The following is a 19,176-nucleotide window of genomic DNA, read 5'->3' on the forward strand; positions in this document are numbered from 1 at the left end:
CTCTCTCTCTCAGTTTCTCTCCTGATTATGCAAAAAAAATTTGTAGCTCAAAGCCTTCGGGACTTTTGATGCCCTAGTTTTTTCCTTCTTTTTCTTCAGAGTCTGTGTCTTGTGGGGCTGTATGTGTGTGTGTATGTGTGTGTATGTGTGTGTGTATGTATGTGTGTGTGTGTGTATGTATGTGTGTGTGTGTGTGTGTGTGTGTGTGTGAGGCCCGCTGAAAGTGTAGCCGAGAGATGAAAGCTTCCAACTCCAGATCACGACTTATTTCTCGGCTCCCCTGTCGGTTGGTGATCATAAGGTGACCGATGGCGCTTGAAGTGACATGAAACCGAGAAATGCGTTCTCCCTCGACACACACACACACACACACACACACACACACACACACATCCGTCCTGTCCGTCTGTCCCACACGCCCAGTGAGTCGCCGCTGGAGGAACATGCCTCAGCAGATATTAAGCAACAAAAAAAAGGCAGAGAAACATCGTGCTCGGGTCGGTATCGCAGAGCGATGAAAGTTTGCAAACGACAAGGAAACGTCGCAGGTCGTGGGTTTGATGGACCGACACATTGCGCGGATGCTGTTAAGCTGTATATGGAAAAATTTCACTCCGCAATACAAAGCCATCTGCAGTCCCACACAGTGCGGTGCAGTTTGTACGTTTTTAGACAGTTTTGTTTTGGGAAACGAAACAAAAAAATGATTAGGAAGTGCTGACTCTCAGCTTTAATACAAAAGGTGTTTACGTCCACATCGGGCGAACTGTGAGGAAACTGTTTTGTAATACCCTCAAGAGTAAAAAACAAAAAGGCCGAACATTGTTCAGACATAATGGATGTGAACGCACCCAAAGTCAAAGCCCAGAGTCAGCAATTCAACCTCCTATTTCAGTGCTTCGTTTCAGATCCTGGAGAGCTGATGAAATGAAAAAAAGAAATCCCTGGTTTACGCGCTGTTATTGGCATTTGTGGGAGCAAACAGACCGCGAGAACAAACTTATACAAATACGGGCTATACAGCGAAGGCTAACCCAGCTCGGCCAGAGTCCCTCATTCATTTCCTTCCCCCCACGCTTAACGCCACTTAGTTTCACAGTGGGGTGAAACCTTAATGTCCCAACATGCACTGGCCGGTGTGCAGAAAGTCAAGGTTACACCCAGGCTGCTAGTTCACCACATGGTTCACACACACACACACGCACACACTCACACACACACACACGGGCTAAACCCTGATGTACAGACTCAAAGACTCCTGCTGAGTCCACAACGGTTTAGAGCTGTGCCACTGCACCATCAGCAAGCGCTTAAAGGCTCCGGTGAGAACTTGAGGATTCAGTGTAGATTTTTCACACAGTCTGCGACCCTGTTCACTTTTTAGAGGCACTTGCCCATAATTTAGGAGCGTTGCAATGATTTCTGTATTCAAAACATGCAGACACAGCAAAACACTACAAGCTAAACTAAAAAAAAGCCATGGAGGCACTGTTTTGCATTCGCATGCGACACGCCGATCTTGCAACTAACGGCAATGTTAACACACCCAGCGTCATTATTACACACTGTAAGACAGTGCACATAGGGCGGGCCGGACACAAGACTTTCGCCCAGGAGACCGTTGTGCATGTCCAGTGCAAAACTAAAAGTAAACGTTTGGTCATGTGAGTTGTTAGTCAGTTAAGTTAACGTCAACCACACTTTTTTCCTAAACCTAACTAAGTGGTTTTGTTGCCTCAACTTAAACTTCCTGTGAAGTCGGAAGTTTATTTTGAAGAGACGATATGCATGTAACGGACGCATATTAACATGCCGTCCCTGACACGTCCAAAGCTGATGCTAGAGGGCTAGCTTCCAGGCATGTGGAACTATAAAGCAGGGCATTGCCATTAACAAGCAAAGGGGTTCCATAAACATTGCCTGGGTAATATAAAGGTTGAAACAGAATGCCTATACAGACACCAGGCTTCTGTTATTCACATATAGAGGCACTGTCGCACTCGTCTACAAGAACTGTCAGAGACAGAAGTTTCAGAAGTTTCTGTCTCGGGGAAGAAATCTTTTCATGTCTTCATGGTGGAATATCTGAGGTGAGGAGAGCACAGAAAATAAAAGCAACCACAGAAGCTTTTGATTTGATATCTGCCATTGCACACCAGCGACACACTGGAGAATGATGGATTGTGCAATATATATATATATATATATATATATATATATATATATATATATATATATATATATATGTTTAAACTCACTTTCTCAGTGCTTGTGCACATACAGTTTGGTATCTCAATTGCCTTCCAACACACAAACTGTAAAAAAAAGACAACCCAGTCAGTTATTGTACGGCAGCCTTTGTCAGACAACATGTTGCTCAACATGTATGTTGTTCAACATGTCATTGAGATGTGGCTACCCTTCATGTGTCAAATGCAGGCTCATTAGAAAAATAACGCCCCCCATCTGAGTATCTCCACCCAAGACTACAACATTGGCAGCCTCTGGTTCTACAAAGTGAAGTAAATGCAGAAGTTCCTCAAACCTGCATCCTCTCCAATGTCCATCAGGGGGCGACTCCTCTGGTTGTATAGAAGTCTATGAGAAAATGACTCTACTTCTCTCTTGCTTTATTACCTCAGTAAACATTGTGAACATGAGTTTATGGTCTCAATCTCTAGTTTCAAGTCTTCTTCAATTCTTGTGTCACTTCTGGTTGCAAAAAACAAAGATGGTGACGAGCCAAAAACCAAGATGGCGCGACAGCCAAAAATGCAAACTCAAGGTTTCAAAACCGTAGTCCATAAACAAATGGGTGACGTCATGGTGACTATACATCCACTCCTTAAATACAGTCTATGGAACTACTTTTGCAAAGGTGCACCATATTGGTCTTTTTCGGATGGGGTGCTTAAAGAGACAGGCGCTAATAGGAAGCGTTTCAGAAAGAGGGTGAATACAGACAGACAGTATGGGATCTTTTTTATTTTTTGTTATTTGAAGTATATACTGTAAATGTTCTGGTATATCAACCTGATATAAGCATGGCATGTTGCCTTTAAAAAGTAAACATGTCTTGTGAACAGCAATAATTGAGATGGAATGGGGAAAAAGTTCATCTTCACACCACAAAAGCATTGAAGAGTAGAGACAGGAAGTAGCTTGACATTAAAGTTGTGCAGAGGAAAGTCAGGTTGTGGAGGCCAGAATACTTAACAACGCGGTTCAGCTCTCCTTCCACGACACAATTCTCCCCTGTCCTCAGGTGTGTGTGTGTGTGGTAGACATTTATTAGACATGAAGGAATGTATGCTTTGTGCATTGCCATGGTTTGGTATTTTGTGAGACCTCAGAGTCAACGTAACTCATCAACGTAACGTAATAATGTAACTCATCAACGTAACTCATCAACGTAACTCATCAACGTAACGTAATAATGTAACTCATCAACGTAACTCATCAATGTAACGTAACAACGTAACTCATCAACGTAACAGTTTCCTGTGTGAACGTCCCGCGTTTGTTTTATGATAATGTTCACACCCGTTAACACAATAGTCTTAACAAATGGTTTTCCATTATGAAGATGGTCAGGTTTTTCTCTTCCTTGCGTCACAATTGAATCAGTTAAATTGCTTGAAAATTACCACAGAGATGAATCAACACCTCCCCTTACGCTGTCTTAACAAAACCATTATTATCTTCATAGAATTAGTGTTTGTTGCAAGGATATTGCAGTAGGTTCCTGTATGATGCAATCAATTCATTTACAGTCTGCCGCAAGCACAAGTTGTTGTTTTCAACTCCACTTGCTAATTCCCTCAATTCTTCTCAATTAAAGCCATTGGATTTCAACAGAGATGTTTTACTTGTAGCTGGTCGCAGAGGCGCTGTCACCAAGAGAAGTGTCAAAAATGTTCTCACCATCTGAGGGAAAAGGTCTTTTCATCTTTTCCTGTGTCCACAGTGAACCATCTGAAGGGAGTTGTCCTCCGAGAAAAAGGATGTGAAAGTCTGCTGGCACTCACTCCTGCTGGGGTTTTTTCATCTCTCCTCTGCTAGAGAGCATGACCTCAAATTGCACGCTAGAGATTGGTAGTTTCATGTTTTCACTCTCTCTCAGTCACTTATGTCGAACATCACTTTAGAATGTTCCTGTGAATTATTGAGCTCTACCTGTGTGCACATGGTCCGCAAGACATGACCAATAAATGTCTGAGAAGGGGATTAACAGTCTGTAATAATTCAATGTGGTAAAATGGTTCATATGATAAAATGGTTCATGTGATAATCTGGTCGGAATGTCCAGCGATGTTCCAAAATGAACTTCCATCTTTACAGGACAACTTGCTTCAGTTAAGGAAAAGATCATGTTTTGCATTCCAATAATAACGGCGTTACTTGTGTACAGAAGTTACGTGACGAATAAATCAACTTTATCTTCTGGTTACACACGGGGACACTGACAGCTGTCTCCTGGGTGAAAGTCTAATCTTTTTGCAGCAGGTAAAGATTTAAAACCAAAGAGCCGGCAGATGATAAGGAAAGTATACAATATATATAAATACAGAGATTGCGACCGTGGCTCCCTGGGATAAGAAGGTTGTCTGGTAACTGCAAGGTCAACGGTGTCGAAGTGTCCCTGAGCAAGACACTGAACCCCTAACGGCTGTCCCCGGTCGCCTGTCATGGGCAGCCCACTGCTCAGAAGCAGAGCAAATCCAGAACAAGCAGGGGCACTCTGAGGGCAAGGACAGGGTTTTGAGGGAGGCATTATGTAATCTGAATTGAAATCAATATGTCCTGCCGTAAAATTGAAAGAACACGTTCTTGAAAGAAGATAGGAACAAAGATCCTTTTCTTTTAGCTTCACAATGGCTCCACAGAAACCTATGAGTGATGCCACAACCTCCATATTGTGTACCGTCTCTAGTACAAGGACAATAACTGTGGAAGGTGAAGCTAGAAGCGAATGGTTGCTATGTTGGTTACAAACCCTCTGTCAGTGTAAACCAGAGCTGTAAGGTTAACTGCAATGAGATCGTAGTGACATTTCCATTTTCCATAGTTGATGATTTTCTAACCTCTACGTGAATGCAAAGATGCTTCGTGCACTGACTCCTCTTACCTTTTGACGGTGAACCCTGCGAGCTAAAGAGGCCCAATGAATGAGTCATGACATGATTCAGGAGGAGCGAGCAGCTGATGTGGAGGCAGTCAGGTTTTGTTTTGTTTTGTTTTTCTTGCTCAGTCAACCCAGAAGAAAATTCTCTAGAGATTTCCTGTCCGTGTTTTTTTCTGCACAATACGGTATTTTTTACCATGCCCTTGATATCATAGCTCTCTCTCTCTCTATGTGTCTCTTTCTCCATCTCTCCCTTCTCAGCACCTTATTTAGCATGATGAACTCAAATCGAATGCACTTGCGGCTCGGGACTGCTTATTTTCTGCGGGTCAGGTCAGGGTGATTAACTCTATCCCACCTGGTGTGTCAAGTTGATTAAATCGAACGGCAGCCTCTGCTGGGGACAGCAGCAGAATGGAACTAAATGTTCTTCACACACACACACACACACACACACACACTCACAATACACACATACAGAAACAGGACTAACGTATACTGACAGGTCCTGGCTCCTGACAACTTCCTGTGCAGCCACTCAGTCAGTCAGGGGCTTAATTCTACTGGACAAACAAGAACCCTTGGTGTAATCTAATTGGACAAGTGGGCCTCCAGATATAATATAATTGGGCAGCCTCTTGTTGACAAACACAGGTGTTGCTCAGGATAGATACAACAGTGGATCCACAACCGAGTCGCCAGACATTTGTTTGGCATTGTGCGTTTCTGCAAACCACGTGATACGTTGCCTCTTAATGTTGCTTAACCAAAACTATGTGTCATGATTATGTTTCATATCAGCCTACAATGATATATTAACTATAACTATAGGTTAGGTTTAGGTAACAAAACCTTACCTTGGTTAAGGTTAGAAAAAAGATCACGGTTTGTGTCAGAATGAAGTGAAAACCTTAACAACATAGCTAACCGCTCTTTGCAGACTTTCTTACGTACCGCTACACAAAAAGCTGTTTGGGTTAGTTTACTTTTAATTTCACACGGGACACCAACAGCTTGGTCCTGGGTGAAAGTCCTGTGTTTGTTTGACCCATCCGCTCCCACTGGCCCTTAGAGGAATCTTTCTCTTGCTGTACTCATTATTATACCACTTAACTGTCATACATCTTTCACTAACGATCACTCAATTGCTGGACTCACTGTCCTGATTCAGTAACACAGGTGAGGGAGGTGTGCATGGAGGCGACCGGTCCTCTAAATTAGGTAACAAGTGGAACCATAGCAACATTACAACCATACTACCAGGAACACAGGAAGTAGCTGATTCTACAAAACTACAGATTATATCCAATACCGACTTTTTTATTTTTTTTTTCCACATCCAAAGAAATGTCTAAATTAAAATGATCTAGTCATGGTTAGGAAGAGAATTTGGTCAGAGCAAATGAACTGTGGTTAATGTATCGTAGAGTTAGGCAACTAAATTAAAATATTTGGTTTAAAGTCCATTTAAAAGTGAAAGCTCCAAGATTGGGAGCAATTCGATGGCCTCTCAACGGTCCTCAACATGGCAGGCGTCTCACAGCTAACGGTGCTAACGGTGCTAATGGCGCTAACAGTGCAAAAGTGAAAGTGCTGACAGAGCTAAGAGTGTTTACCTGAGGGGGAACTGAAGGGTGGGCGCGACACTTCCGCGAAAACGCTGTCGGTCTGGATGGCGAATTATAAATAAACAGCGCCTTTAAAAAGTCATCGTTATCTGCAGATCTGTGATGGGAAGAAAACTCAAGCACCACACATCCTAACTCTCCGTACAGTAAAAACATGACTCTACAACAACCAAAGAGTAATGTCTTATTTGCCACACGTTGAAATCAAATGTACTTCTTGACAATCAATTCGACGACATGTAACACAATATTCTCTGAACATATCTCAAGATACAAAACAGTCCACGTTATTTTTTTTTTGAAAAAACAAGCGTTTCGTTCGGTGTATTTTCCAGATCTTACTATTCTGACTTAATGAATGCAAACCTGTTGTGGCTCCCCAGCGAGTAAACATGTAGATGTTTAGTGCTGTATTGAATAATCCCATGGACACTGAGGGACAGACTTAGTCATACAAGGATCCCCTGCCTCTCCACATCATCCCCCCCGGGAGGCTCCGAAAGACCACAGGCTGTCTCATAGAACAGCTGCAGTAACATCTGAAAGAAGGAGGCCTGCACCAAAGATACTTCACAGGGTTTGTTCAGCTTCTACCTTCAGAAGCAGCTCATTGGTTAACAAGCAGACTCTGCGATTAAGGGGTTGAGTCCGTCTCTCCCTCATCCTTCTTTAGACCGTGCCAGTGGCTGAGAGGTGGACATGGCACCTCCAGCCTTTCAACACGGATGTAATGATAATTGAGCTCGTTGGTCTGGATTTGAGAGAAATTAGAGCTATTATTTCCCTGCACTGGGACGCAGAGTAAATGTATATAATTAAAGACTTCGAGAGTGGCTGCCGCAGTGACACCAGTCCAAAGTGTCCATGTTTTAAATGAGCTGTCTTGATATCAGATTTCCACTGACTGCCGTGAATAATGAATTAAAGTTCTGCTGACTTAAAGGTGCGACGCTGCCGACGAGACGAGAGCTCCGACTGCAGTTATGCTGAAGTGAATCTAATCTTCTAGCGGGCCATGGCAAGGACACACCAATAATTTGAATAATTTAGATTTGCTTTTGGTTTTGACTGCAGGTTAGTCTTTCTATATGTGCGGCTGGATGCATCCATTATTCTAGATTGAGATGACTTTCCCATGCAGCCTGGTCTCTAATACTTAAGTTGGTTAACAAACGAACCTGTTTAAAGCCGAAACACAATGTTTTTACTAAACCTAACCAAGTCATTTTGTTGTGTTTTTGTCTTGTTTTCAGTTTACTACAAAAATGCCATTTCAGTGTCAGAATTTTTTTAATGGGTTAATACTCACTTTGTGACTTGAAAGACTCGGTTTATAATCCGTGTTCATGTTCACTTCTCCCATTGGAGTTAATAGACTCAGGACTGGGCCGTGGCTAAACCCGCGTTACACAGATACAGAAAACCGACTCTCAGTTTGGTGTTTCCTTTCTGAACTGTCTCTGAATATAATAATCCTGCAGTTAGGAGACCTCTCTTAGGTGTCTCTAGGTCTGAGTGAGGAGCACTCACTATGTTGCTTTTACCAATTTCTGTTGTGTTGTGTTGATCTATAGGCAGCTCTAGAGAAGCGCTGTTGAGTTTATACTTTTGTTACCCATCTTTGAGTGAGTGAAACTCAAACCCTACTTTTCCTCAGTTTTGAAGCTTACCCTGGAAATTCACTTGCTACTGTTGCTTGTTATTCTGATACTATGCAATGTCACCAACAATGTCCCAAAATCAGAACAAAGGCAAAGCATGAGCATTTAGCATGTAGCGATAGCAAATTGTTTGTTTGTCGGCCCTCTAATAATTTCATTATTCTTCCATCCTCGTGTCTTTCTTCCTCTGTTTTGCTTAATGTTTGATATTTATTTATTTATTAAAAAAACATGCACAGCAGCACATCCCTGCTTGTCCACATGCACAACAGGCACACATAATAAATCTGTGCGTGCATGCTGGATGAGTCCTGCCACAGTTAATAAGGATCGCATAGACGCGCACACACACACACACACACACAGAAATGAAAGATTGCTAGTGAGTTCTGCTAGACTTAATTAGGACCGTGGACACACACGAGAGTCATGCCGCAGTTAATGAAGCATGCTGGGTAAGAGACTTGGGGCTCATTATTTTAAGCTTCCTGTTTTCAAAAAAAAAGAATTCAGGATTATATTGAATTAATATTTAAATTGAAAAACAGTTCAAGTTCAGAGGGGGAAAAAAATCTCAGAACAGATCAGATGAGAATATACCATCTGCAGCACAGACGAGAGGCTCTGTCCCGTCTTACAGCGTTAACCCTTTCACGTATGTTTTCAGTTCGACAAAGTTAATTGTAAAGGTGCGTTCACACCAAACGCGGCGCGAATTATTCGCGCGAGTAGATTACATACAAAGTCTATGCACAGACGTGATGGGACTGGAGTGATGCGAATTTGCGACAGCATGGCGCATTTGGCTCAAATTTGCGTGAATCGCCAAAACGCCCACAAACACGCGAGTTGAAATTTTTCAACTTCAACGAAAAAATGGCGTGACGCTGTTGTCTTCATGCCTCAAGAGAAATTCCATCTAGAACAGGAACTTAAATGAAGCCGAGGAAATCCACAGCTAAAATGTTTAATGCCATTCGGGGGCTCTTTGTTTTCCGATTGTGCCAGGATTACCGTAAAGCATCCCCTGCTTTACTAAATGAACATCATGCTGTAATGAAGAAGACTTGAAACTAGAGATTGAGACCATAAACTCATGTTTACAATGTTTACTGAGGTAATAAATCAAGAGAGAAGTAGAGTCATTTTCTCATAGACTTCTATACAACCTGAGGAGTCGCCCCCTGATGGACATTAGAGAGAATGCAGCTTTAAGACAAGAAGCATTGGCTTCACTATTAGAACCAGATGTCACCAGGATTTCCCAAATTATTTCTGCTGATTTCATAGAAAATAAAATGTAATGAAATACAGGTTACAAAGTGAAAATCCCTGTATAAATTGATGGGCAATACATCCTAAAATATAACACATTTATGGTAAAAAAGTATATAGTTACAATATGGCAAAAAATATGACTCGCTTTTCAAAAGAGATGAAAACTGTTTTTTTGTCAGAATATTTTGTCTGATATTAGAATCTTTCTAAAGCTGATCACTTCCTCGGACTGTTCCTTTACGACTCGTTGAACGTTCAGTTTCCAGAACTGAAGCCATTGGAGCATCACATGACTGAATCGGCTCAACAAAGCCTGGGGGCTGAAAGAAACAAGGCTTCTCCGGTGTTAACGGCCTCATCCATAATAAGCCATGACGGGAGGAGATGGTGAACGCGTGGCTGACCTCAGACAGTGGGGAGCATCCATTTATTAAGCTAATGTGGTGTGAGAGCATTCACCTCCGTGAGTCTGTAATGAACTGGAGTTAAAAAACTGTTTGTCTCCTCGGGGTCGGACTCGCCTTCATCTCCCCGTCACGGCTGGATGAGCTCGTCGCTGGTTGGGTGGCGGAGGTTAACGTCAGAAGGGGTGAAAGCAGCTGTGACAGGGGGCTCGGGTTTACTGAAAGTCGCTGCTTCACAAGCTACGGGTCGTGTTTGTGTCACTTTACCCGGGCCAGGTGGACCGTCATTGGTCCCGGCTGCATAACAATGAGTTCAGTGTCTGCAGTCTGTTTGGTTGGAGTATATTCTGATCTTCATCTTCCAAAGGAAAAGGAACTTGAACCAATTTACCCAACTTGAATTAAGTTCTCTGATTAAGAAAATGTAAAGCGGCTTTAGAATACAGATATTATGGACCAGCTGTTCGTGGTTAAAGGGCAATATGTTAATTTGCAAAGTTAACAAAGCAGTCTATCATAACGCAACAACAACAACGAAAATCAGTGATTTAAGTTAAAATATTTATAATTTTAGAACAGTTTATTCAAGTATTTTAAGGCCACGGACATTCTCCCAGTGATCCCAGTCGGGTCAAGTCAGCGAGGTGAGTCTTGAGTTGTTCCTGTTTAACTTACAGAACAATCGTCCTATTTCAGCCGATCATTTCAATGGTAGACCTAACATTGCTTGCATTGATTTTTTCGTAATCATCTTAAATAATTAATGTTAAACAACTATTAAAACCATTTTTTAGTTGCAGGGGATGTTCTGCTAATAACAGGCAGAACATTTGTAGACATTAGTGAACTGATATATTCTTATGAAACCAATCAATATCAACCAAACATGTCATTATCATCAACGGAGATGAAATGTACCCACGATTAGAGGATGACTCTTCAACTGAAACCTTCTTCTTACTTTAGTTAAATATGCTGAATACGGACAAATAGGGACCACGACAGCAGGTTGTTTGCTCAAAGTTAAATAGTTTGGCTGAGTAAAGATTTACAGCCACTTAATAATGATAATAATAATAATAATAATAATAATAATAATAATAATAATGCCTGGCTGGGATGAGGTGTCTTCTTCGTAAAGCTGCTTTGGGAAGCAAATTAGAACTCCTGAAATATCAAACAAGCCTTTCATAGCGTCTTAGTGCCGAATAAGTCGAGTGTCCGCGAACGTGCGCTCGCGGAGGAATTGGATCTGCTGGAGTGCGTTTGAAGTTGTGAAATCACGGCGTGGCCTCGGTGATCCTCCTCTCCTGATACAAAGACGCAGGCTTATGCTCGACTCGGCTCTATTCAATACTTTTTTTCAGAGCATTCTGCAAATGAACATCTTGTGACTCATATCGCCCCCCCCCCCCCCAAAAAAAAATACACACCATGCATCTTTAAGGAAGGAGAACATGAAACACTTTGTGAATGTTATGCTCTCTGCTGTTCCACTGCCTCGGCTTCCCTCCAGTCGTTTCAAAACTGCGGTTTCATAACTGTGGAATTCTCATAATTATGCCAAATTGCAATCACTGTAATTACAGAATTATTGGGCTTATTATTAGACCGAACATTCCCCACTCTGGATGATTGTGTCAGCACTTGATTCAAGGACTGGCAGAGACCTAATTCCAACTGCTTGTTTCTCTCCTCTCTGTCTCTCACATATAACCAGGACGTAAATCCACATTTCCTTTACCATCCCCTCTCTCCTCACCGCTTAATGATCGTCTCCTTACTTTCTCACCATCAGGTTTGCAGAGCTCATCCTCCTCTCTCTCTCTCATCTCGCTCTTATCATTTCTTATTTAATTTTTGTAATTATTTCTTGTCATAACTATCCTGTCTGTCCACCCGTCCGTCTTGTCCTCCCCCTCACATCGCTCATCCATCTCTCACCTTCCTCATCCTCTTAATGAGCGGAAAAATGTCGTCTCTCTCTGCTCCAGATATGTCAGCAATGTCTCCCGACACAGTGAAACATTCATCACACAACACACAGCAGACAGTGCATCCCCTCGTCTCACGTTCTCCTGAGGACAGTTTGATCATCTGATCAGGACCAACACCACTTGTTTATTTCCTTCCTTTCTGTCTGCAGAATATATATATATATATATATATATATATATATATATATATATATATAGAAGGAATGGGGTGTTTAGAATAATGCATTGCCACCGTGAAGCCCTTCGGTATTGTGTCAGCACTTCCACTGGGATTCAACCTAAAGACAACAGTCATTATCTCGTTAGATGCAAAACAATATGTGACGCGCTTCTTCTAGATCAGCTGCAGATGAGCACATTTGCTTCCTTAATCACGATTACACCAGCGACAAACAAGCTTAGGAGCGCAAAGCCACTGCACACGGAAAGTAAATGATGACATACGCAGCGAGACAAGAGACTATGCAAGACACGGAATCCTGCAGTGTTAACAGTTACAGGTCCAGTATAGACTGCAATAGTTCTGTCTTGCTTGCGTGCTTTTCCACTGTTGGTCAAGCGGGTTAATGAATGCCCCGCCATAGATACCTGTGGTGTAGGCTTTGATTCATCGTTCAGCGTTGACAGCACGAACGACTGTATCCATTGTAGCACTCTTTCCACACAAACCTTTCCCATGGAGATCTAATGGATTAGCTGCAGGGGGGAGGATAGCTAATAAACATCTGCTTGGAGGTGTCAGCTGCTCAGAAAAGGCCGTCGTCCAACAGTGTCGGACACCTGAGAGGACGGGAACAGAACGTCTGCTCAGCCTCTTCAGTGAGGTGTGAAGCTGAAATCAATCAGCAGAGGGCACTGATGGCACAGAGAGTGGAAGAAGAGAGGAGAGACAGTAGCATGGGGTTATTAGAGGGGGGGGGGGGGGAAAAGGAGAGTAGAGGAAAGAGAAAAGATGTGTACAGAAGAAGGGATGAAAGGTCTGTGTTGAGGAGGAAAGGGAGGACGTAAAAGAGGGAGAGAATGATAGTTAAGGAGAATAATAAGAGGATAGATAGAGAATGGAGGGATACAAAAGAAACAGAAAGGGAATGACAGGAGGAGAAATGGGCTGAGAAGTAGAGGAGAGCGAGAGAGAGAGAGAGAGAGAACACAGATGTGGGAGAGGGAATGAGGGACAAGGAGAGGCAAGAGTGTTGCTATCAGGACTGGGTGGATGGGTGAGGACTGATCTCATGATAAAGTGATGTTGCATGTAGTCCCACAAAGCAAAATATTAATACTCAAAAAACAATTACCAACCCATCTGGCTAACTTTTATGGAGGAGTGGATTGAGCAGCACCCACCTGCTGAACATATGCAGCGCTACGTTCTCACAATGTAAAGAGCCAAATCATGAAATTAACATAACTCGAGCCTGTGATGAAGACAGGAATATGCGGTTTGTAAGATCTCCCTGGGTGTTTATGAGACATTGTGACGTCTGTCCACTGTGAACACTATCATCCCATTGCAGGGCATCGCTACCGACATGAACTCAAGCTGACAGCTGCTGTTCTCTCTCCACCTGTCGAGTCTGGTGATGTTGGAATAAATGGCTAAAAAACAAAAAGAGAGCGCCTGCAAAGAGAGCTATTTCTGACCTCAGAAAAACAAACAATAAATATGTAATAATGCACAAACACCAGGAAGAAACATTCCTCTCTCTCTCTCTCTCCCCCTCTCTCTCTCTCTCTCTCTCTCTCTCCCTCCCTCTCTCTCTCTCTCTCTCCCCCTCTCTCCCCCTCTCCCCCTCTCCCCCTCTCTCTCTCTCTCCCCCTCTCTCTCTCTCTCCCCCTCTCTCTTTCTCTCTCTCTCTCTCTCCCCCTCTCTCCCCCTCTCCATCTCTCTCTCTCTCTCTCTCATTAACAGTGGTGTAAAACAAACTCCCTGCTACCTCGAGCACACAGTCAACATGTATATACAAATTATAAATGGTGATTATGCAAACCTGTACAGAGATAACATTAGAATAACACAAATAATATAATTTTAATATGTAAATATATGAAGATGATGATGGCTCATTAATTCACAGTTTAACACTGAGATGACCCGGTCCTGACTGAACGAATGACTGCAGGCTAATGTGTTGGTGTCACATTACAAACAATAGGCAGCTAACAATAGAAGCTAATAATGTTTGTCCCGTGCTGACTGACACTACACTATCAGCTGACAAATGTCTTGTGCTTAATGGAAATGTAGCAGCATTAACTGGCAGCTTTAGCAAAAGGAAAGGTCAGTTTGTATTTGTATTTATTTATTATAATTCTTATTCACCTTTGTCTGTATCAGAGAAGCCCGCGGCAGCTGCAACTATTTCAAGAACACAAATGAATGAATGTGTCCCGAGGTGTGAAAATGTATTCTTCTCAACATATTTGTCTCATTGTCTCAAAAGAACAAATCATAATGTTGCCAGCAGGTCATTGTTATTTGTTGCTGCCTGGTTTCCAAAGATAAGCATAAAACGCTCATATGCACGTCAGCTCAGCATGAGATCAAATGAATCATTTTAACTTTACTTTGAGGTTTGATGAGGAAGGAATTTGTGTCTTTTTCTCTCTTTTTTACTTTTTTAAAGTCAAGTAAAATTAAATTCAGTTTAGTTCTGTGTCAGAACGAAGAGAATGGTCAGGGTAAAGTTATTACTTTAAACTGGTTATGAAACGGTCTCAATATAATACTGATGCCTCTACGACCTGCATAAGCACACCAGACCATACGCGAGAACATTGGCTATTTCTATACTGTTATTTTTAATGCTTGTCATCGGGTCTGATTCACAAAAAAAGGCGAAACAAGTTCCGGCATGCAGGATCACCAGAAACTACTTCAGCTCAGACTCCCCCCGGGAATATCATTAGTGATGTATTTCATCATAAATCATGAAGCCTTGAAACAAAACAACACTTTCTGATATTTTATTGTCTGAAGATGATATTTATTAAGATTAAGATGCCGACATCCAGGACACCGTCTCTGCTTATCACATTCTTTAGTTGTTTCATAAAGCACTCTGGTGAACATTTGTTAAATTCTTATTAGGCGTAAATGTAGATTAGAATATGATTTATCTCTCACACGAGAACGTGAACATCAGTGTTGCAGCTCCTCCTGCAGACAGCTCTCTACAATACAAATGAATTAAACCTTCAACCCCCATTCATCCCAACACACACACACACACACACACACACACACACACACACACATTCACCATCCAACCAGAGCTGCTCTTAATCGTGTTGTCTCACGACCAGATCCTCTGTGTGTGTGTGTGTGTGTGTGGGCTAATGCATACTGTATGTATCACGGTATTATGAATCACACTCTGCATCAATGTGTGTGTGAGTGTCTGTGTCATGTGTTATGACACTATGAATAATATTCAACGTGATTTTCTCACCGTGCTGACATTATAAATAAAATATCTGGTGAATTGCTCAGTGCGAGTGTGTGTGTGTGTGTGTGTGTGTGTGTGTGTGTGTGTGTGTGTGTGTGTGTGTGGTTCGACACTATGTATAACTGTATAACACACTAAGCCTCAGCAGAATGCTCCTGATGTTCGGTTCTTGCCGAGCAGAGGCAGCGGCAGTGAAAAGCCTCAGCGGCAGACTTAACGCGTTACGTCCTCCCGGTTTGAGAAAGCTAAGCTCTGCTGACACTGTGTGGGCTACAACATCCATTGGTAAAACAAACAAAAGCACAGTCGGTTTCTCCAAGACATGCAGGAAAACACACGCCCAGTCTTCCATCGCATGCTGGAAGCTCATCGCCTCAGCACAAATAAAATGACTGTAACTGCACTTTTAACTGTCCTCCTCTTAAAATGGAATCCTTTCACATAACTCAGATGAACATGTTGTTACATCTCTTATCGTGTTGCGTCGACCTTTTCTCTCATTAGTGGTTGTTTGTGTTTGAGTTCAACGCGAGCACCTCTCTCTGTTAACACAAAATGACAACTCATCATATACAGCAAATTACAGTTCCTTTAAAATGCTGATGCATGCACGCAAATGGTTCAGTCAGCCAATTCACAAAACAAATAACGCAAATACAGAATATTAAGGAGTCCTTTAAAGCTCACGGAAGGAGATGAGATACATTTGCTTTGGCTCAGAATACTTTTTGTTTCCGCCTTTTGGGTAGTGTCTTTACGCTTTAGATTCACGAATGGTTAACGTCGTTAAACGCTCGCTGTTGACATTTCTTCAACGTATCGTCGTACAGATATCTTATAAAAAGTCGCTCGTCATTTCTCGTGCGTTTTCCTGCAAAAGGATTGGTTAGTGCAACACGTGGTTAACGTCGGTAAACGCTGCCAGTTAGCGCTGTTACACCTGGTTAACGCTGCGAAGCGGTGGAGGTTACCTTTGTAACATGTGGGTAACCTGGTGAAATGGTTCCAGTTGACGTGGTTAAAATGTCACATGTGGCTAACATTATTAAATGGTTGCAGTTAGCGCAACATATGCTTAACGTCATGAAACGATGACGGTTAACGTTGTGAAACATGGTTAACTTTGAGACACAGTCGCTGTTTAGGCAAGGAAAGTACTACTATGGGTTGGCTTAAAATAAATACGCTTGTAAGGTAAGCAATGTACGTAACGTCCCGACTCTGTGGCATAGCGGCATGTGACATACCGTCAAAAGGCATACCATCGTAACACGACACGAACGCTGGTCCCCTGAGTAAAAGTCCTGTGTTTGTTTGACCCATCCAACAACTCTTTCACATCCTTGAAGGACTTCTCACTCTTTATACTACGTCCGTTACTCTGAGCGTCTAATGATGCCATAATAAAGCCGAGGTGCATCTCATTCAGACACTAAAGGGTGCAGAGTGCAGCAGTATCAAAACGCCGAGGGCCACTGCCCAAGCATCGCTATTTGACACCTTGGGAGTGGAGACCAGACCGTGTGGTCATAGCACCCCCATCTTGTGCCGGTCACTGTCATGTTTGAGCTGACACAGAGTGCAATTATCTTTTGCCAAAATATTGTCAAAATGTGATCAAAGAGCTTGAGAAATCACATCTGACACATGCGTACAAGAATGCTTTTCAATGAACACAGCAGCGCAGCTAAAAGGCCGAGTCAGGACCCCGAGGTGGATGGTGGGCAAATTAAAATCTGCCCCCGCCCCTGCATCTTTGTGCTGATGGTTAATATCACGAGTTATGAAGGTGTCAGCAGTGCTTCCCTCGGTGTCAGGTGTGTTAGTGAAAGAGAGAAAGATGTATGATAGTGGAGAGAAGTGCACGGGGGCCAGCGTGTTTGTTCTCAGTCGGTGTGAACAAACTTCACCCCGAGCCAATGGAGCCTTTCCAAGTTTCATGTGGGGGACAAAGTACACAACCTGAATTCACTCAAGGCCGCTGAGCCTCGGCGCTGTCGTTTCCAACTGAATCCAAAACACTGAAGAATGAAAAAACATAAAACACACGGTATGTTACAGAGAGCAGCGGAGCTCGAGGTGTCAGCGAGAAGAGAAGCAACATCACACAACAAAAGACTTCGGATACACACTCTGATGACAAAATGTATGTCACGCGAACCTTAGCGGACCCTCGTGGACGCGAAGACTCAAAGAGGACATGAATGGCTGCACCAGATTTCATGGCAATCCATCCGATAGCTTTTGAGAAATTTCCGTTCCGAACCAGGAAGTCAGGTGATCACTGATGATTACATGGCAATCCAGAGACATCATTTCCACTGGAGGTCGGCTGGACATGTCTCCTGATTCCTCCACCCCCCCCCCCTCCTGTTGGCAGTTAGATTCACTCACAACAGCCTTAAGAGGAGCGGTGAGTTATTTATGAACTTCATGGCCCTGAGATTTGGCCTCTCATGATACAAACAGAGTACTGCCTGATCCGTGTTGTATCTGCAGTCTGTAGCCCACTGCAGGAGACACCTCCGGGGCAAAACACTGTTTTTCATGCACTGGTCAATTTTGAGATTTTGGGTTATTTTTTATTTTGCTTCCATAACAAGTCTTCTCCCACACTAGACACAATACACATTGTTATACTTTGTCTATTTGCATGTGCAGATTCCTCCTAAATTCACAAAGTTTCCACTACATAACGCCTCATTTGAATATTTAAACGTGAATTTTAAGAAAACTTGTAAAACAAAGTTTCATGGTGATATCTATTAGTTATACTTTACCTTATTCACCTGCAGTGTCTTTAAATGTCTGTAATTTTACAAAACATATCTTTAAAAAGCTGTTTAAAAAGCTAAATAAGGTTTTGTTTTATTAAATAAGATATTTCCTCATTTGCTTATTCAAACATAAAGCTTCAGAAAACCTGCAATAAAAAAATGTATTGCCTTAATTTATGCTATTCACCTGAGTGTCCCCTTTACACCTGAAGATGTTTAAAAAGACAAAAGTGGTGATCTGACCAGAGCATCATGGGGTTTTGTATTGAATGCAGAGCAGCTGAGCAGAGTGGGCAGAGATGCAGAAAGTGTACAATATGAAATCTTCACCAGATCAGAAGTGAGCTAGTTTATCATGAATGATTCAGTCGCTGCTTCGCCCACAAGTCTAATTCAAGTCAGCTGCAGCTTGACGTGGTTTTACAGACGCTTGTGTATCGGATTTTTTCCTTAATATTTTAGGAGTTTCACGCCGAGACGATGTATCCGCCGTCTGAAAAATGGACCACTTAGGCTGATAAAATGACTGCTGGCATCAAAGTGAAACGAACTACTGATTAAAGTTATTTTGCACATTTTAGAAGAAGAGAACACAAAAGAACCAATTCATTAATTTCTCGCCGCTCAAAAAGAAAAAAGCATCTTTAGAACAGCAGAGTTTCAAGCTTAAATGTGATCAATGTGAGACATGATATTGCAGAAGACAATAATTTAAATGTACACACAATAAACAAGTCACGGCCGATTAAAGCTGATACAGATGGGAACTAAAAGGTGGGAAGTCAGGAAATACATGTAGAGCTGCAACAATTATTCAACTAATTGATGAGTTGACAGAAAATAACCAAAAACTATTTTGA

General features: G+C 42.3%; 1 protein-coding gene across 4 annotated transcripts in view; it reads right to left on the reverse strand.

Moving 5' to 3' along the window:
* Nucleotides 1–19,176, reverse strand: part of LOC116393707 (glutamate receptor-interacting protein 2-like) — a 244,088-nt gene that overhangs the window by 81,877 nt on the left and 143,035 nt on the right. The window lies entirely within an intron of this gene.

This window comes from Anarrhichthys ocellatus, unplaced genomic scaffold, assembly GCF_004355925.1.
Source record: "Anarrhichthys ocellatus isolate YVR2014 unplaced genomic scaffold, GSC_Weel_1.0 scaffold1, whole genome shotgun sequence".
NCBI classification, from domain to species: Eukaryota; Metazoa; Chordata; class Actinopteri; order Perciformes; family Anarhichadidae; genus Anarrhichthys; species Anarrhichthys ocellatus.